The 21,753-nt window shown below is 40.0% G+C and overlaps 1 protein-coding gene across 4 annotated transcripts in view; it reads right to left on the bottom strand.

Moving 5' to 3' along the window:
* LOC128738376 (probable serine/threonine-protein kinase DDB_G0282963) overlaps nt 1-21,753 on the bottom strand; it is a 211,467-nt gene that overhangs the window by 118,465 nt on the left and 71,249 nt on the right. For all 4 annotated transcript variants that reach the window (XM_053833442.1, XM_053833443.1, XM_053833444.1 and 1 more), the window contains one exon: nt 3,115-4,113. The gene's annotated coding sequence lies outside the window, so the exon portion shown is untranslated. The remainder of the gene's footprint in view (nt 1-3,114; nt 4,114-21,753) is intronic.

Genomic DNA, 21,753 nt, shown 5'->3' with positions numbered 1-21,753 from the left:
GGACGGCAAGCCACCTAAGTAAGTAAGTAAGTGGGAAGTTATCAGGCCGGCTTCATGGAGGGTCGATCTACAATGGACCAAATCTTCACACTGCGGCAAATCCTCCATCACTTCACGCGTCGCTTGTTCATTAATTTCAAAGCCGCATATGATAGTGTAAACCAACAAGAGCTATGGAAAATTTTGGACGAAAACGGCTTTCCGGGTAAGCTTACTAGACTTATCATGGCTACGATGGATGCAATCCAGTGCTGTGTGAGAATCTCAGGTGGATTGTCGGACCCATTCGAATCTCGCAGAGAACTTCAACAAGATGGTCTGTCCTCACTGATATTCAACATTGCGCTTGAAGGTGTTATAAGACGAGTGGCGATCGGAATGCGAGGCACGATTTTCAATAAATCCAGTCAGTTTATCTACTTTGCCCACGACGTGGATGCTATCGGCAGAACATTTGAGGCGGTGGAAGGTCAGTACACGAGACTAAAACGCGAAGCAGAGAAGATTGGGTTGAAGATAAATACGTCTGAACCGAAATATATGCTGGCGGGTAGGACCGAGCGCGACGGGGCCCACTTAGGCAGTACCGTGATAATCGACGGGATTGAGTTTGAGGTACTCGACGAGTTCGTATACATTGTCTCACTGGCAACAGAGGACAACAATACCAGCCGTGAGATTTAAAGGTGTACTATCAGCGGAAGACAGGCCTACTACGGACTCCAGAAACACTTGCAGGCTCCGTACAAAGTGGTACAAAACGCTAATTAGACCTGTTGTCCTCTGCGGGTATGAAACGTGGACACTGCTAGAGGAGGACCTACGAGCATTTGAAGTTTTCTCGCAGACAGGTCTGCCATCTTGAATATACCTAGCTGGCGAGACACAGTGTTTCATAAGTCAGCTGCCCGCTCCTGATCAGTCGCTGTTGTGTAACGCCCCTATCCTGGAATACAGCCGGTTACCTGGTAAGGAAACAACGATCCAACGTGCAACAGGATCACCGTCATGAGCCGCCCTAACCTGAGGATCGGCGCTCATGGCTGGCAAAACTATTACTTTTGTCAAAACTTTGCGGAAGCATGAATGTCTTCTTCCTTGTCAGCATACGACCTTAGTTTCCCTGTAGGTTACCCGACCTCCACTAAGGTTGTCCGTACTCCGCTAGTATCACGACGAAGTAAAGATAAGAGTTACCGAAAATAATAATGGGAGAGACTGAGTACCACTACAGGATCTTTATTTTATGCCAACAAGCACGTGAGGCACTGTTTACCAGCCAGGAGGTGAAATCATTGAACTGAAGACTGTAACCGTAAATATGTTAAATATATTTTCAAAATATCCTTTTGAATATTTAATTCAATTTGCTGTTGAATGATAATTGCAATTGAACTATCGTTCAATTCACAGCCAAAGAAAACTTCGTTCGCTCATCCCTAAATTTTTACAATAGCCAAACCGATTTAACAAAAATTATATTCCTTTATAATCAGATGAACCCAGCTACACCGTATACCAACCAACACGTCCAATTTCAATTCCCGTCAGATGCAATGCTCATCCAGTCCATTGCACCGAGTTAAAAAAAATGCAGGACCGCTCGTTCGCCGGCAAGTGTAATTATGTTCAGTCATTTGATCAAATCCAATTTAAAACTGATTGCTTACTTTATCTACTGAAAAGTGAAGGCATCAGTAGTTGAACTTAAGTGTAAATTTTTGTGGGGTGTAAATGAGGTTTAGCATGAACATTTCAGTGGAGCAATTTCATCAAGAACGGTTTAATAATCTCAGCTAATAATCATATAACACAAAGTTAATTGCCGGAAAGTTTCAGCGCAATGTTTATATAGTATATTTGTTGCCGGTCAATCAAATTGTAACATCTAAACAACTATTTGCACTTTAACTGGATTTGGTTTTCCGGCATTTAAAATGCAACTATTTAAAATGTTTTCCAATAATGCAACAATGTCAACATTTTCAAACTCAAAGCCTTGTGACAGCGAACGCATGGAAAAGCTTAGTAAAAACCAATCAGAAAAGTGAATGAGCCACTAAACAGGTAAACAAAGAGTTGAAGCTATGCCGTCGTAGTAACACACAGAAAACTTCGGCCTGATTGCGTCGTCGTCCGCGCGGTTCCGATTGACAGGTTGCGTTACTAGCCGGTCGCCGCTCGTCGATTTCAACCGAAACTGCCAAGCAGTTGGTGTGTAGCAAGCGACATGAAACGCGATCCGATCCAATTACGAACCAAGTAAATGGGGATATTTTGAAGGGGGCCCATTATTAGCTAGTTTTTTTCGCAAAATAGACAAACACTTATGGGCTAACAATAAGCTGACTGATCGCACGCAACGCAGATTAGAACGGATTTGGATGATATGTGCTGCAAACGTTATGCAGCGTGACGGTTTAGGAAATGCAACATTCACCCTGTCTGCACTACTAATTGGGAAATCTAACGCAAACCAGCAGTAATGCGTGGTTCTTAAAGTTCGGACTTTAAAACGTGGCATTGAAACGAACGTGCGATTGAATTGAGATGTTAAATATGGGCTAAAAATAAGGATTTAAGAACTTCAGAATGTAGGTTCGTAATTTAAGACTGAAGATTAGAGCTTGCATTTAGGATTTGAATTTGAATAACTTTTACCTCGGTACTCTTTCCAACAGACGAAGGGGAGAACAAGTAACGAAACAAAGCTATCCCTAGGGTGAGACAAGACGTGAAGGAAACAGAACTTATTCAGTTCAATGAACCATGATATGGCAGGGATACCGGACAACTACCCTGTAAAGATGATGTTCGCTGCAAATTCGGTAGGAACAAGACGACCCGGGAGCGTAGCGATCAAGATGGTTAAACCAGGTGGAGCGAGATCTGGCCGAGAGTACTCGGTGCCCAAGGAATTGGAAAGCGGTAGCCCACAAGCGAGTAAATTGGAGAAACTTTGTTCAGCAGACTTTGTCTTAGAACGGCAAGCCAACTAAGAGGGGAAAGAAATCTAATTCAAGAACTTTTAGAAGCTTTTTCGTTATGTTCGCACATAAAACTCATTAACAACATCCAACAAAACTACAAATTTCACAATCCCATGGAACTTACCTTGTCTTAAAAAGCAGTGCTGCTATTGGTATAATCCTTAAACTGTCCAACTTGAAAACTTTCGCTTTTTTAATCTCACTACGATTCACCTGGTCGGAGCTGCGGTAGTGCTGATATGGTCAACTTCTTCTTCCGAAACACAGCCACCAACAGTGTGTTGCATTTGTTATATGCTAATTTTCATTCAAGCGCACCTGACCCGAATCGACAGAAACAAATTTTCAACCAAGCGCGCTGTTCTTGCTCTGCACTATCTTCCGGCTGGCAAAACTCACAAGCACACCTGATTTGACTCTTCTCGCAGCATCCACTTTTTTTTCACTGGAGTATAGTTTCAAAATTTACATTTTATTTTTCTTCTTGTTGGGTGCCGACAACCGTGTTTGAAAAATGACTCAAACTTTTCGCTATTCGCTTCGAGCCACGGATGACTAACCAAGAAACTCTATCACATTCACCAACGAAATCAACAGAATAAACAATCAAGCGTAGAAAAGGCAATGCTCAAGTTGCAGTTTTTCACCTTTTGCGTGTTGAAGAAGAAAGAAACCGCAAAAACCGAAACGAATAAATATAATAATAATCACAAGCCGATTGCAGTTTCACTCCACGGGCGAAGCGAAATAACGTCGACACCGTTTTGAACGCCGACTGACGGACGGCCGGGACCCGCAGCGAAATGTAGGTCTGAGACTAACCGATGAAAGGTGCTTCACTTTTCATAATGCGGTTGCGGTGACGGTTTTTCTCTACCTTGGTGCATTTATGCTGTTTTTTCTTTATTTTGGAGGTCGTGGGCGAGCCGGATGTCAGCGGTACCTACTATATTGCACCGCACCGCAGGCAGCGTGATGCCTTCCAACCGGTGACTATTGTGGTGTGGCCGGAATCCGACGTCGGCAGCTGCTCTCTGTGTTAGATTGACGGTATCATCACGACATTGATTGAGAACTGAGCAGCAGCGGCTTCGTCACCATGCGTCGATGTGCAGTCGGTTATCTGAAAGGAAAGAGGAAATACAAGTTCTCGGTTACATAGAGTGACTTTTTTTAACCTAACGAGGTGTGTTAATAATAAAACCAGTTGAATCTCGACTCCAAATGGAGTTGATTGCTTAAAGATGGCTGGCAACCTACGACATTCGAAAATTTTTGGTTTGAAAAATCTATTACCTATCAATTTGTGTGGTGATTATCCATGCAGTAAACTATATTTGAATCAGATCGATTATAACTAGTAACTTTCGTAAGAACACGTACTATTGATTGAAAATGTACATCCAAACTGTCCAATTTCGTCTACTTATTCAACACGTTTGGCACAAGAGCAACTGCAACAGAATCAATTAAATTGAGTTCAATTCAATAAAGTGTACTTATTGTGCTCGGCTCGAAACGAAAGTTCAGCGAATGAAATGTTGGGATTGCATCATCCACCCGTTCCGTGAATGTAGGTACTTTAGCCTGGCTGGCTATGGTGGCAGGCAGCTCTAGTGTAGTCAGCCCCACGCTTGGGTGGGGTGAATTCAATCGTTTTTATTTTTCGGCTGCATAATTTCAAATCAATTCTATGTTCTCAATTTCAGTCGTATCGGTTAGAGTAAATAACAAAGCTAAATTTTTGGAAACTCAGCACAAAACGAACATTTTACATATTGCGAACAGCACTGAAGTCACGCAGAGATGATCGTTTGAAAAATGGGTCCACCCCGCTCTGTGCTTCTATTTACTCCCACATCATCCCGGCTCGTTAGTGTTAGGTATCCAGCTCGCTCGGCTATGTGAATCGCGATGATGCCTTCAGTGTCTGTTATGTAACGGTGACACAATTTGCGAAATGCATAAATAACAAAAAAAAATGAAAAGGTTGAAAAACTACCGGCCGGGACGGGACGATTTGTGCTGCTCATCCTGGAAGACGATTCACGTTGAATATTCTCAAGAGAAAACTTTGTGATTGTTGATTACATTTTAATCCTCTCTGGACTTACGTAGCTCGAAAGTGACGTGAAAAACTGTGGTTTTTTAGTTTTAATTTTTCGGTTCAATTTTTACCATTTTAATGAATAAATTGGAAACCAGCTTTTGAAAACTAAAAATCCTCCTGATATTTTTGCTGTTGTTATTCATTTTAACATTGTTCATACTGAATGTACTGATTTTACAAATATTGTTTTGCATTTTCCAACTGAAAACTCTTTCTGTTTACTAAAATACTAAAAATCAGTAGTAGACACGGCGCCCAACAAACATTTTTTGTTGAATAGTAGCTTATTCAACCGCTGTACCGCTTGATATGCTATTGTACAACAAAAATGTTTGCTGGTCGGTATGGTTGACATATATAACCAAGGATGATCCGATCATTTTGACTCAATTTTGGATCATTTGACAGTACCGTCTCAGTGGAGCAAAATTTGACAAAGTTATATATGGGACATTTTTATAACTAGTTATTATCTACAATTTTGCTAAACAAGGCTTTGCTGTATCTTTCGTAGTCACGGAGGTAGGGTACGGGAGGGTATTTTCAGCTGGTTTCTAAATTCAGCCTATTTGCCTTTTCTTTGGCCAATAAAAATACTTTGCCGACACACAATTTTAATGTGTTATAACTATTTTATCAAGACTGTTAGTAATCTACTATTTTTTATTCAAAGAACGTCAAAACTACCTGTTCTTCCACTAGAACTAGACCATAGGCCGAGAAAATAGATGCCATCGCTTAATGGGCCGAAAATACCCTCCCATGCCCTACAATGCTAGTATCTCATTAGTAATTAAATAAACGTTCACTTAATTACTAATGAGGTACGCAAATTGTAGCACCGTACCTACAAAAGATTCAGCTGAATTTTGTTTAGCGAAGTTGTAGATAATAACTAGTTCTATAAATGTCCCATATATAACTTTGTCAAATTTCGCTCGGCTGAGACGGTACTGTCAAATGAGTCAAATTTGAAATAATATGATCGGGTCGTCCCTGCATAGGACTACGTTGGTCTCGGTGGCAAAATTATAATCGCAGCACCTAACGATCGTCCTACCTACGCACGTCCAACTGTGACTAAACAACGCCTAATACTTATTTTCAATTGTTCAAAACATGAACAACAGAAATTCACAATTTACTGTATAGCACTAAATTCTTAGCAAAAACCAAATCAGAAACGTGACTAATATGATTTTCGATTCGAAAATGTCGATTTAACTTTTCGATGACCAATTTTAACAATCCTGACAAGGATGGAATATGAGCACTTTAGTTTGGGAATTTCGATTTAACTTTTCCAAGGCAAATTTTGATAGCCCTAATAAAGTATGGCTTTAAAATACTTAGCGGTAGTGATTGAGTTTTCGTGAATTTAGTTTTATTCGAGAAATGAACAAGCCTAATGTGCCCTTCCCAAATTGAAAATTTTGTTAGCTCTTCAAAGGCAATTTCTTTCAAGTTCCGTCATTTAGTACCTTTGTTTTCCTCCTCTGTTGGATAATCTTACCACTGCGTGCATTATTTTGAACTATTGTGGTATGCCCTGTTTTAGTATTTCACTATACGCTTCAAGCTTACCTATCACTTATTGAGGAAGTGACAGGCTGGTAGCTGGAGCGAGACATGTGCCTATCAGGGATGACTAGGTATATGAACCTAGTACCCTGATCGGTGACGCCCACCAGATCTCCCCTTTTTGAGATACTGCAGTCTGCGTACTATTTGTGCTCCACGATTGCAGAGCAAGTGTTCCGAGGTTAAATATCATCTTGTACGAAACTGAGATTCCAAAGATGATATTTACTCGGACAATGTCCTGTCGCAAGACCGGTAAGCTTGCTGAGATCACTCTTATTGAGACTCAGCAATTTTTGAGTAACCCAGGGGTGGATACTCGACTATCCGGTTATAATCTCAGATTATAACTTGGTTCGACTCATGCACCTTCCAGCATCGGACAAAAGGTAGGAGTCAAAATGACTACTTATCAAGCGTAGCTACCAATATCCCCCCCCCCCCCCCTTCTATTCCGCTCTTCCCCTTCTACACCAAAAATTTTCATTTCTTTCCCTACCGTCCCTTCATCAATTGTAGAACCATCGTTTCAAAAAATATTAATATATATGTATGACCGCAAGACTAAAAACTTGAGATTAGTCTAAGAAAATCTAATTGTATCTTTTATTGGCTCTAAAAAGGGCCGATTGTTTAATAATTATAAGCCGTGCCTGTAACGTTTACTTGGAGCTTGTCTACTTGCTTACTCAGAAGTGAAACCGATTATGCTCCCGATAAGCCCAAATGCGTCACTATCATCATCACAGACTATCACAGCATGGATTTTTTTGACAAAGGACTACGTCTTACGGCAAGGTTTTGGATAGGGTTTCATTCCGAAAGTTAAAAAAATGCGAGCGTCACGAAAAAATGAAAATTTTTGAACGCAAATAACTTAGCGGTTTCCAGATCGATTTGAACTATTTTTACGCCAATCGATCGGAAAATCTTCCACGCATCCACGCCAATAATGAAACTTATTGATTTTAAACTACGTACTACAATACGGGAGGGTATTTTCAGCCCATTAAGCGATGGCATCTATTTATTCGGCCTATGGCCTAGTTATAGTGAAAGAACTAGTGGTTTTGACGTTCTTTGAATAAAAAATAGAAGATTACTTACAGTCTTGAGAAAATAGTTATAACATATTAAAATTTTATGTCGGCAAAGTATATTTATTGGAGAAAGAAAAGGCAAATAGGCTGAATTTAGAAACCTGCTGAAAATACCCTCCCGTACCCCATTGAAAACTTGAAAATAATGAAACATTGTTCAATTGGAAATCCACGCTTCGTGATTGGTAAAAAAGACGCCATCATAGTTTTAACGTGATTTTAGAAAAAAAGTGACAAAATCTTCAATCCCAACAGGTCGAGGATTTTTTACGACAATCTAAACCTATACCAATTTGATATCTGTGTTTTGGGAAGTAAGCCAAAACAAGTGACAAAGTTTCCTCGTTTCAACAAGATTTCGTAACACCACGATTAAATTTCGACCATTTTGATGTCATTACTTGGGAAGTATGCCAGAAAGAGTGACAAAGCCCCCTCGTGCCAAAAAATTTCTTACGAACGCTGTTAAATCTAGTAAAATTTGATGTCTGTGTTAGGGAAGTGTGCCAGAAAAATGACAAAAGTTACAAAAAACGAACGGGGGTCCACCGTACTTTGATAAATGTTACATACCACGCTTGTAGCATGTATATATGCTGCATATAGTTTGCATACATGATGAATCGAATTATAACATGCATGGATACATGCTACTATCAATACAAAGAGACTTAAGTAGTCCTGCGTCACCCATGCGGTCGTGTCTTGTACAAAACTCCTCTAATTTTTTTCAAAAGGTTCAGCCTCCACAAATCTCGTTGATTTCGTCTGGTTCTGCAACATAAGCATAAATGTAAGAGTGCAAAATGACGCAGTGTACAAGAACCTGTAAGCAGCGTTTCATCGAGTGGATCACGGCGACCTCCTCGCTTGGCTTGCAGGAGCTGTGAGTTTCCATATCGTTCTGCAAATGGCTGCACTCGTACCAATCACACTGTAGGCTGAGTGTGAAGATGGGTTCAGAGTTTTCTAACTCGTTCTGCAACTTCTCTGGGGTACCAAATGGGAGCAATCTTGGACCACCGCTTTTTCTCTTTTTATAAATGAACTGTTAGCTCTCCTTCCACCTGGCTATCGATCTTTTTATGCTGATGACGTGAAAATCTTCACGGTAATTAAAATGGGCTCCGACTGCATTGAACTGCAATTTGAAGATTAGTACTCGAGTCAACTCACCTCAGCATCTCAAAGTGCTTCGCCATCTTCTTTCACCTCCTCTCTATATAGGCCTTTATTTGTTTATTTATTTGTTACAAATCAACAGACCGATGGCCCTAATGATGCTAAATTTCACTTCGATGGCCATCTCAACGGCGATAAAACAGAAGGAGACGCAACGGATGTTAACCTAGGAGTGCCTACAACTGTTAACATCTGTCCCATCTACAAAAATGACTGTAATTATCGCGGCATCACGCTGGTCAACACCGCCTACAAGGTGCTGTCCCAAATTTTCTTGTGTCGTCTATCCCCAATAGCAAGAGAATCCGTATTGAAATATCAAGCGGACTTTATAGAGGCCCGTGCTACTACGGGTCAAATTTTTACTCTCCGACAAATCCTCCAGAAATGTATTTTCGTCATATTGTCGTAGGTTTCAGCGCAGCACACGATATAGTTGAAGGCGAGCAGCTATGACAGATTATGCACGAGTACGATTTTCCGGAAGAAACTGACGCGGCTGATCGAAGCTACACTGGAGCGAGAGATGTGATGTTTCGAATCGCGAATCGTGATGTTTTGAATTATTCAATATCGCGGCGAGTGGGCCTCGAAATTAAAGGAACGACCTTCAGCAAGAGTAGACAATACTTAGCCTCCGTAGACGATCTCGACAGCATTACCAGCAGCCTTGAGACAGCGAATTCGCGACGAGTAGCCCAGAACCAAGTACAGTGAAGATGAATTCTTGATGCAGCAAGAGTCATCCTGGCTTTTGGCTGGTAGACGTGTAATGTCGGAACATTTGTTACAACGCTTCTATCACATTCGTAATTTTAGTAACGTCCTGGATGGGGCACTAACTTTCCGTATACACTACAACAACAGTATCTCTAGAGCTAATAAGCAACACAAATTTATTTATGAAATCGCTAAGAGTTCTTCGATCTTTGTAAGTACTACGCACTTGTAAGGTCTGTTTCGCAATTCGGATCTGTGATCTAGTGATACTTATCAACAAATCTGGAGCGCTAGAATCGAAGCAGTACAGTAAAAATTTCTACGGTATGCTTTGCGTAGTCTTCCATGATGCTATCCCAGAAACCTTCCACCATGCTGCCGTTTGATTAGTTTGGCGACTCTTGAAAGAAGACGTGCCAATGCTCAAGCCATGTTCCTGGCTGGATTGCTTTTAGGGGATATTGAATGCCCCTCCCTTCTGAGTCAACTGAATTTGTATGCTCCTGAACGGCACCTCAGAACTAGGTATTTCCTGCACCTGCAAGGACGGAATACAAACTACGGATTGTACGACCCTATCCGATTTATGGCAATGCGAATGGTTTGACTTCCACTTGACGGCTAAAACTTTTAACGACGACTCTCTCGTAGATGATAAATTTGTGATTGTACTACAGCCCGGACTCGATTATCCGGGTGACAATTTTTATTTTCAGCCCGGATAATCGAATCACCCGAATAATCGAATCATCATTTTTGGTACAAAATTTTTTTAGGCATATCAAGTTTTTTGACTTTTAGGTATCAGAAATGTTTTATTTATTATTGATTTATCTTCCCAAAAGTCAGAAAATTCCTTTCTTACGATTTTTTCCACTGATAATTTTTTTTGGTACAATATTATTTTTTGTATGTTATGTTTTTCAATATTTAGGTATTATAAACGTTTTTTTTATTATTGATCTCCCCTAAAGTCATAAAATTCCTTTTTTGCAATTTTTTTATTGATGATTGATGATGATGATGATCGTAATGGTGATGATGATGATGATTTTTAAGTAAAAAAACTGATTCCATCATCGCAGGATTTATTTTTGTTTTGTTCGCCGATAAAAGGAATATAAGAAAGGAATTTTGTAGCTTTAGGGAGGTGTATCAATACTTGTCAAGTTGGAATCATCATGTAGCATGAAAACTATAACATTAAGATTTAAAATAAATCATTGAAAAAAAATAATTTTTTTTCACCCGGATAATCGAGTCTAAAAACCCGGATAATCGAATTCCCGGATAATCGAATCCCCGGATAATCGAATCCCCGGTCAATCGAATCCCCGGATAATCGAGTCCGGCCTGTATTGTATGTATTTTTTTCATGTGTGGACTCATCACTACGACAGTTGATCTATTGTTGTGATATTGCCCGGGTGTTTGCTGCACTGCATTTCTTTTAGCCATCATCGCTATTGAGTGAGCGGTACGCTTATTAAAATTTTATACGTGCTTGTGTGTATTGAGGTTTACCCTTACCTCGAAGCTTGAACTACATTACCCACTTATTCCTCGCCGCCAGCACTATCCCATATTATAGCCGTCCCTGGCGAGGACTCCTTCGTTCCTCTGACCAGTACACTTAACTATAGGAGGGACTTTTGCACTGTCAAGAGGTTTCAGTGGGTAAATGTATATAGAATTCAGCATGAAATAAGCGTAAATGAGGGCCCTGAGAACAAACCGATGCCAAAATCACTTAACATGGAATGGCTAAGATTCGAACCCACGACCACTCGCTTGTCAAAGCAGACTCGGTAACTTTGCGGCTACGGAGCCCCCCATTGTATGTATTTACTATCGTATCCAGCTTTTTACGAGCCATGATGGCTGACGTGTTCATAATATTTGAACAGCATTTTTGACATTTCCCCAATACATCGCACGTTTTCTTTGCGTACATTCCTTTAGTTTTACCGTGAACGCGCGGAAAGAAAACGTGCGATGTATTGGGGAAATGTCAAAAATGCTGTTCAAATATTACGAACACGTCCGCCATTATGGCTCGTAAAAAGCTGGATATGTTTATATCATGAAGACCACTAACAGTCCGAGGATTTTTTTACAAATGAGCAAATAAACAAATCCCCCTTGCATAGCCTACTATTTGGAGCTCGGAAAATTTTACGAGGCTAGTTGTACGATCCGATTCTCGTCATCGGTCGTCAGCAGCTTAGTGCCGGGTTGGTTCATACTGTTTTAAGCTCTTTTCAACTCGATCTTGGGTTACTCGTTACCCATTTCTCAGGCGTCTCTGAAGTCGCATTTTTTTTTATTTATAAAATATAAAGAATATCGCTACATACCTGCTTGAACAATGCGCCTCTCTATTCTGGGTGCCTGGGTGGGGTTGTAGAATAGAACCGTGTTCCTTGCCACGTGTCTGGGTTCACCGTAGTTTACCGACTTTCGTCAAATGTATGTTGGTAATCTCCCCAAACAGTGTCTATTGCCGTTGATTCATGCACCCTTCACTATCTAACGCTGCCGATTCACAGTAGCCCGAAATTCAGAAAAGTTGGTCAAAATGACAAACAACCGCTTTAAGGCTGAATGTTTACTGCAAAGTTGGTTCAAATACCGAGGGGATCTTAACCATTAAATTTTAGGTTTAACTGATTCGATTTAATAACTCTTAGTTACGTTTGCAAAATGCCGAAAGATAGAATGCCATTGAATTTTGTTTTAAATGGATTATTATTCAATATTTATTTAATTATTTTGTTTTAGGAAGGTTATCTGTTATATTTTTGTACATTTCCGCTACTCATTCGATTTGCTCTCAACAATTGCATTCGATTGGTATTATAAATCAGCTCTTTATTATAATTTTTCGAAAAGAAATACGTGAAAAGTTCGAGTCGGAAAACGGATACCGATGAAATCTACAAATTTTTGTTCTACGCCACTTAGTTTAAGAGTTACGAACTTTTAAAATAAGCGATGTACGTCTGGGACATTAGGAAAATTTCGCAGGGAGCTTTCTGGGAGAACAGAAGAGCTCAATTTTAGAAAATATTGTTGTTTTCATTAATAACCTTAAACTACAGCTGTACGTGAAATTTTCAGACCGTTTATGTCAAACCTATATGGAAATGTTGAAGAATTCTTTAAAACAAACTTCACAAGAACCTATGATGAAAACATCGATATGCCAGATACAATTCTAATCATCCTGTAAACTAGCATATGAAATCCAGCATTCAAAATTATAGCCAAACAAATATCTTATCAGATGAAATCATCTCCATAGCGTATTGTATATCAAAAGAAGCGCACTTAAATAGCAAGAAACTTTGTCAAACATGCCACATATCTTAAATCAGTGGAACATACGTACCATAAAACAATTTTCTACCGAATTAAACCAGAAAAGATTTTCATCCTTTTACATCCGACTAGAAAAGTCGTACCATTTCATGCGGCTTCAACAATCTACCAAGTCGCGAAAAGCAACACTATAAAGCGGAAAAAGAGAAGCTCACATTTTCCACCGGCAGGCTTATTTTACCCAACGGTGCAACTCCACTATCGCAGCTCTCTTTGTATCGTCTGAATATTTCAGCAGACCCGCCAAGGGGTCCAAAAACGACACAACTCGTCCGACGACAGGTATCACTCTCGTATCACGAAACGAGCCGAGCATGTACATACCTAGAGATAGATAATCCATTTTCCACCCGTACCAACCAACCGCACACGTGGTTGTTGCCTCTGGGCCACCATGATGCCGCCCGGTGACAACGAACGGGCGGTGCAGAGCTCATCACACGATTATTGCACAGTTTTGTGCTTCCTTTAACTGTCAGTTACGTATGCGAGGACGTGCGCTGCTGCGCGAGATTCCCCGGGACGTGAGCTGGGACGGTTGAGTAGTTTACCTGCCAGTTTGTCGCTGGAATGCTGTCCCGTTTGAGCGTCGATAGAAGCATCACACGTTTCCGTGTTAAATACCGCAGGCTTTGGAATTTTTGATAGAATATTTTGTAATTTTACGGAACATTAGAATAATAATCAACGGGATTTTATTTTTTTCTGCAGTTGACACAGAACGAAATTGTAACAAAATTAACCAATACATTTTGCCAAAATTTTGAAATGATTTTCAATATTTTTAAAAACTCTGCTGTTGTGTTAACTAACACTGGAAATTTACGTGACTGACCATGATTTGCATAATCATAATGAACTTAATATTATTCATATTTCTTTCAAACTTCCCTCTAACAAAAGCGTATTCAAATTCGTAATAGAAATAGTTCAAGTTAGCATTAACCGTGAACAATCAGAAAGCCTCCAGTGCACGCCGGAAACCATCTATACCAACGGGGCAGACCAACCGAACTTCTACTAGACCATTTTTTTTAAATGCTTGCATCTCTAACGAAGCATCCAGCTGGCAGGCAGGCAGGCAGTTTTACGTGGTGTAATGAACAAACAGGCCCGGACCGCCACCGACCGCCGTAATCGTGGCGTTTCGTGAGTTCACTTTACCGTGCCACCTTCTTCCACCGTATAAATTGCCGCGACTGCACGGCTGCGGCTGAGGATCTCCTCAAGCAGAACCGTTCCCGTTTAGAGACTTAATATCTGCGCGCTCGAGCGCGCATTTCGCTGATCTTGTTAAGCGTGAGCCGGTTTTCCACTCCAGAGCAACCGTAGAATTATGCAACAACAAAGTGAGAGTTCGTACCGATTTATATATAAATTAACCATACTTTGAAAAGCGCTTTCCGCCATCAGACAGCCTCCTCTAGGTGGGGATGGGCAGATCAGCTAAGTGTTGACCGAGTGTCCTATTCGAGTCAGGATGGTAGGTTTATTTTTTAACCGTCCGTCATTAAGTTTTGAACGTTTTTTTTTTGCGCGTTCTTGTGCTAATCTTTAAAATATGTCAAATACCAATCCCTGCCACTAAACTTTTAGTAGTTCACGAAATCATTACTGTTTCACTTTAGATGGAATCAAAAGTCAAAAAGAGGAAACACAAATATTGGGGAACTTCTCTTGAAACTGGATTAAAGTAGCAGATACTGTGCAAATAAATCTATAATAGGGTAGTTGAGAAGCACATTTCGTTCGCTGTAACTCTGTTGATGAAGCTTTTCGAGAGCTCTTGAGTTCCGTTTTCCCGAATGTTTTCGCAAAAATATAGCCCTGGGTAGTCAGTCAGCCACCAGTAGTGGATGCTTACAGTTCCGCTTTGCAGCTGTACCAATGTAGAAACATCAACGGCTGGTAAATCTGATGATGTAAATAGGAACGGTTAATAACGACGGGCTTCGCATACGGCAACCTACTTACATCTCTTTGTTCAGATTTGTTTACGGCAAAACTTTTGCAAGTGGACTTTCGGTAGTTTGTTAGCAAGAAATTAGAAGTACATAGTGCCAAATAATTACCTACTGATAAATAGATAAATAGGGCCATTACGAATATTTTATAAAGTATTTGTCCTTCCGGTGTTGGGCCGCTGAAAGGGGGGGGGGGGGGGGGGGCAAAAAAAAACAAGGAGATTTTTTTAATCGAGCAAAAAAATTGATTTTAGGCGTTTTTACTTAAAGTTTAAACGTCAAAACCAAATCTGTTCTTGCTTTTAATATATACGTTATCATTTTCCATACAAAAATCTAAGAAAAAAGACAAAAAGGAAAGAAAAATTCTTCGACCGGTTTTCGGAAATTCCGTTGTTTGAATTTCTATTTTTTTATAGTCACTTTAACCAGCTTAGGTCATTCGTGACATCTGCGGGGTTGTGATTTGAACCCGGGTCCTCGGCGTGAGAGGCGTGAATGCTAACCACTACGCTGGGACTGACCCCAGAATTTCCATTTCTGTTTCGTGCTAGAAGTATTAACTCAAATCGTAAACTTATTTTTCGAGTTTTTCAGACTGTAGAACCCACAGACAATTGATTTTATGAAAAAGAATTAACTCATATCCTACAAATTATTTTTTTGCTCCCCGATTTTTCAAGCAAATTTCCAAGCGGGGGTGATAAAAACTTTTAAAATTATTTGCAATGGCCTAATTATTACCTTTGTTTTTAAATCCTTTCGTATTATTATCGATATTTTGAGGATTTTAACAATTTGCCGTTCAGGTTTTTGTTTTCTTTTTGTAGTAAATGTCACATTTAAATGGCGAAGTCGCAGAAGGAGGCGGAACAGAAAGTAACCTAGGAGCGCTTATGGAAGATAGTAATGTCCTAGCACCTGATCTCCAAGAAGTCAAACGAGAAATCGGGTTGCTGAAGACCAATAAAGCCGCTGGGAAGGACCGCCTAGCGGCAGAGCTTTATGAACATGGCGGAGAAACGCTAGCAAAGGCTCTATACTGGGTTATTTCGAGGATTTTGGAGGAAGAAAAGCTACCGGAGGAATGGATGGAAGGAGTGTCCCATCTACAAAAAGGGTGATCGGCTAGACTGCTGCAACTATCGTGGTATTACGTTGGTAAACGCCGCCTACAAGGTACTCTCCCAGATCCTGTTATGCCGGCTGTCACCGATAGCACAAGGTTTCGTAGGGAATTATCAGGCGGGTTTCATGGGGGCTCGCGCAACTACGGACCAAATTTTTACTATCCGACAGATCTTGCAGAAATGTCGGGAGTACAACGTGCCCACGCATCACATCTTTATTGATTTCAAAGCAGCATACGATACAGCCGATCGAGACAAGCTATGGCAGATAATGCACGAATACGGTTTTCCGGACAAACTGACGCGACTGATCAGAGCTACATTGGATCGAGTGATGTGTTTCGTACGCATCTCTGGGACACTCTCGAGTCCCTTCGAGACGCGACGAGGGTTGAGACAAGGTGACGGTCTATCCTGCATGCTGTTCAACATCGCTCTTGAGGGGGTGATCCGACGAGCGGGCATCGAAACGAGAGGCACGATTTTCACCAAGAGTAGCCAACTTCTAGGCTTTGCAGATGACTTCGATATCATTGCCAGGAACTTTGCGACCTCAGAGGCAATCTACGCCAGACTGAAAGCGGAGTCTAGGAGAATTGGGCTAAAAATAAATGCTTCGAAGACCAAATACATGAAAGGAAGAGGCTCAAAGGAAACAAATGCGCGCCTCCCACGGACGGTAACCGTTGACGGCGACGAACTAGAAGTGGTAGAGGAGTTCGTGTATTTGGGATCGCTGGTGACCGCGGACAACAACACTAGTAAGGAGATCCAGCGGCGCATCCAAGCGGGAAATCTGGCCTACTTTGCCCTTCGTAAAACGCTACGATCAGGAAGCATACGCCGCCGCACGAAGCTAACAATGTACAAAACCATTATTAGAACGGTAGTTCTTTATGGACTTGAAGCCGTGACGCTGCTTACGGAGGACAGACGCGCCCTTGCCGTGTTTGAGCGGAAAGTGTCGCGACGATATTTGGCGGAGTACAAACTGAAAGCGGAGAGTGGCGGAGGCGTATGAATCACGAGCTACACACACTGCTTGGGGAGACTCCCATCGTACATCTAGCGAAAGTTAGCAGGCTACGGTGGGCCGGACACGTCATAAGGATGCCGGACGACAGTGCGACGAAAATAATCCTCTTCAACAACCCCACCGGCACCAGGAACAGGGGGGCCCAACGTGTACGATGGCTCGACCAGATCGAAAGCGATTTTCGACTTCTGAGACGACTAGGAAATTGGCGACGAGTGACCCACGACCGAGTTGAATGGAGACGAGTGCTTGAAACAGCACGAGCCACCCCGGCAGCATAGGCTGCTGAAGAAGAAGAAGAACATACGGACAGACAGACAGACAGAAATCCTTTTTTATAGGTATAGATTTAACCAGCTTAGGTCATTCGTGACATCTGCGGGGTTGAGATTTGAACCCGGGTTCTCGGCGTGAGAGGCGTGATTGCTAACCACTACGCTGGGACTGATCCCTAAATTTCCATTTCTGTTTCGTGCTAGAAGTATTAACTCAACTCGTAAACTCATTTTTCGAATTTTTCAGACTGTAAAACCTACAGACAATTGATTTTATGAAAAAGAATTAACACATATCCTACAAATTATTTTTTTGTCCTCCGATTTTTCAAGCAAATTTCCAAGGGGGAGTGACAAAAACTTTTAAAATTATTTGCAATGGCCTAATTATTACCTTTGTTTGGAAATCCTTTCATATTATTATCGATATTTTGAGGATTTTAATAATTTACCTCAGGTTTTTGTTTGCTTTTTGTAGTAAATGTCACATTTAAATAATCCGAAAATGAGCTGAATTTAATTGGGAATACTCTAGCTACAGTCATACAGTTTAAAATATCGTTCAATCGATAAACGTGAAGAAATAAAACCGAGTTGAGAAACCAATGGGTGTCAAATTGGATCTTCACCAAGAGTCGATTCTGCTTGACCTTAGTGAAAGTTCTGAAAGGAATAAATTGTGACTTTTTACAGGGTGTCGATTACCTGGAAAATCAGGGAAACCTGGAAATGTCAGGGAAATTCGTTTCAACCTGGAAAAGTCAGGGAATGCAGGGAATTTCATTTAAAGTCAGGGATTTTTGGCATGGGAAGAAATATACCGAAAAAGTTATGGCATCGCAGGATAACATTTACTTCAAGTGTCTGGCACTTTTTTATTCAAGGTCTTCGCGTATACCCGAATCGAATAGACACGTTATTTTTACTCGCGTACAACTAATATGCTTCGAAATGTGTAACTGACCTGCATTAAACTAGATCACGTTTTTCAACAACGGACCGATTTGATCGATTTTGGTTTCAAAGGGAAGGGTTCAAGATCTGATTGATCATTATTAATATTATTTGAATTCTTCGATATTAATCGGATATTTAGATCAAAAGTTGTCTATAGAAATTCGCTTATTTTGTACGAAAAGTGACATAAAAAGTCCATACTAGGCTGGTGGATGTTGACACGCAAAGCGCATACTTTGTTGAAACAATACTTTTCCTGTTTTTACTGCGGCCAATCCAGTCAGATAGTTAATGTTGCCCCTAGATAATTCCAGACTTCCGGACCGAGATCGGACTGTAACTGGAACGAAGACTAATCAAACTGAAAAAAGATCAGCATTTGAAAATTTGCGAAGATATTCAACCTGAACAGGTCAGAACCCGAACTTTAATTTTTATTCCTTTGTCGATCACTAGTGAAATCCTACGCTTAATGCGTATTCGAATGAAAAACCATCTCAGCCTCAAAATTCTGATTTAGCCTAACAAATCAGTTATATCTTTGAAACTTGACTGCGAGCAGAGAATCGATAAAGGCGCAAACTCGAATTTTTCCTGAATATCAAAAGTTGGTTGCAAGTAGGTCAAATAGAAACCAATAATACAACGATGCTGCTCTGCTCAATTCATCGTTATGTCATTTGGCGTTAAAAAAATTCCTGAGGAACAATTATTTCCTCAAATTTTGATAACAAATCAAAATAGATGCTCAAACAAATTGGGTTTTGTAACACAAAATTTCTTCAAATTATGTTCTAAACTACAGATCAACTTTTATAATTGTTTTGCATTGTTAAATATTTGAAGCGAATTTATACCCATTCATTGCATGTGACCAAACAGACAAAAGGACTCAGAATAAACAACCAATTAGGCCAAATGAACACTTTATAAAGAGAAATTAACGAGGTATTTTGCGTCTGGATTTTTTCGAAATAGACCGGGAAAAACCTGGAAAAGTCAGGGAATTTAATTTTCGCTGGGTAATCGACACCCTGTTTTTAGCAATTTTTGTAGCCCGTATTTACACGTTCGCCAGTTAATATAGTTACTTTACGTAACATATAACCATTTTTACATTAATATCGGTTTTCCAACTGATACATTACTTTAGTAGAATAGCTAAGATTTATGTTTCCAGAACAAGAGAAAATGATAGAGTATCAAAAGAATGGAATAAAAAAATAATTTCGATAACATCTCTAGTTGCTCTTCGTAATATCAGCACTAGATTTTCTTAGTCCAGATATTACCGTTTCGAATGCGCTATAAAATTATACATCGCTTGACAAATGGACTGCTTCCTGCGAGCATTCATCGTTATTTTACAAAAGTAGTTTGGTAGCTGTTCAATTTTATTGCAGTTTGACTAGCAATCACGATATGATCAGTAATTTAATTTGCCGCGACTTCTAACGGGAGTTTTATAAGACCAGTTACTTTCTTGAGCAAGACAAAAATTTTCATTTTACTACATCTTTACTAAATTGATAAAAAAAATATATGTCACTGCAATAAATGATGTATCAAAAGCAAGGTTTGTCCTTGCAACATTGAGTGGTAATCGTACAACAGGTCTATTTAAAGCAGTTAATGTAGTAATCACATTATTTGTTTAAATTAGACTCATAATTATATTTGACTTCAGATTCAGAATTCAAGTTTGAGTTTGAGTTCGAACATGAAGTTTTATTTAAAAATTTTAGCAGAACCCGCTCTTGCAACTAAATGAATGAAAATTTAATAGAACTGATGCATTTATGGTTGTTTTCCGGAATCAGTTTTGTTAAAATATTTTCGTTTGCTATTGCGTGACTTCGATTGTAGAGTTTTATTTTTTTATGTTTTTAATTTAACTGGTATAGTTTAAATATAACCGGATTTAACCGTATCGGTAGTTTCTACCATTTCTCTAGACAAAATTTTTAACTTCAAACTACGCCGTAACCTGTCAGTTTGAACGTAATTTTCTCTTACAGATTAACTTCTTGTGCATAATGTAGCACTGACAGTAGATCAAGCATTCTCCTTTCTTGACTAAAGAGTAGCTCAAACTTCAACATGCTTCTTATCCAAGGAATACCCATTTTCCCAGCTAACATTTTCGTTCGTAAATCAAAGTAACAAATAAGTAATATGTACTGATATATGTCTAGAAAAATCGCACTAAGGCTTGTTCGCGACAAAATTTGGACACCCCTGAACACACACAGCTTCGGAAATACATTAACAATGAGTGAAATATGTTGCAGAGTGGTAGACGTATGTCTGTTCTTTCTGAAAATATAACACTTGTTTATACTACAAGCGCTCAGCGTAAAATGGCGTCGAAAGAAGAGCAGGTGCGAAAAGCAATTGTGTGCGGTCGCAATGAAAATCCGGATCTATCGTTAAGAAAACTTGTCAAAGAGCTTGGATTTCCTCCAAGCGCTGTTCACATTGTTTAAAAATCGTTCGATACTCGCTTGACAACAGCTAGGCAGAAGGGAAGTGGAACAAAAACGGATCTGAGCAACCACCACAAGGATGCGAAGGTAAAACAAATATTACGGAGGAGACCAGATCTTTCTGTACGTAGGGTAAAGAACTAGTTTTAAGCAGTCTAAGCGGGTCACTGATTGTTTTACTTTATTACAAGCGATGGGTTGACTAAGTGGGGAATATCAGCATACCAATCTTCTTGCTATCTTTAGTTCTTCAAGCTGTTACCATTGAAAGACACTATTATTGAGCTAAACTTTTGATTTTTCGCTTTAAACTAATTTTGAACTAATTTTGAACAGATTGAACCTATTTTCACCCGCACGGTGCTTTTTTAAGCAATCCTGAAATCTGAATTTTCTTACGTCCCCTTAAAAAATCCTTCGAACTTTTCCCCCTATTCAGTAAGTTCGCGTTCCTATCCGCGACCTACTAATCGGCATCTGATGCGTAATCGGCATAGCGTATCGGCATAGATACGTAAAATGCCATCTGTCTAAATTGTTTATCGGGGCATACACTCACCGCACCGTTCGGCAAACGGTATTCGTCGTCTCTTTTATTCTCTGGTGTTCTTATGGGAAACTGCGAGTTTGACGTCTCACTCGCTGTTCATAAGGATGGTGGGAGAACAAAAGAGGTAAACATAGCAGTACAAACGATCCGACTCAGAACAGTGTTGTCAAAGCAAATAACATTGAAAGACATCGTTGCTTTATTAAATCACTGAGAAATTCTTCGAAAATTATTGAAAAAGCTGTCTTTTGTGTTGTTTTTAATAAAGAAAAATTAATTATGAGCATACAT

Source organism: Sabethes cyaneus, chromosome 2 (assembly GCF_943734655.1).
Source record: "Sabethes cyaneus chromosome 2, idSabCyanKW18_F2, whole genome shotgun sequence".
NCBI lineage: Eukaryota > Metazoa > Arthropoda > Insecta > Diptera > Culicidae > Sabethes > Sabethes cyaneus.
Note: the sequence above shows the minus strand (reverse complement) of the source record. Positions and strands in the feature narration are given on the sequence as shown.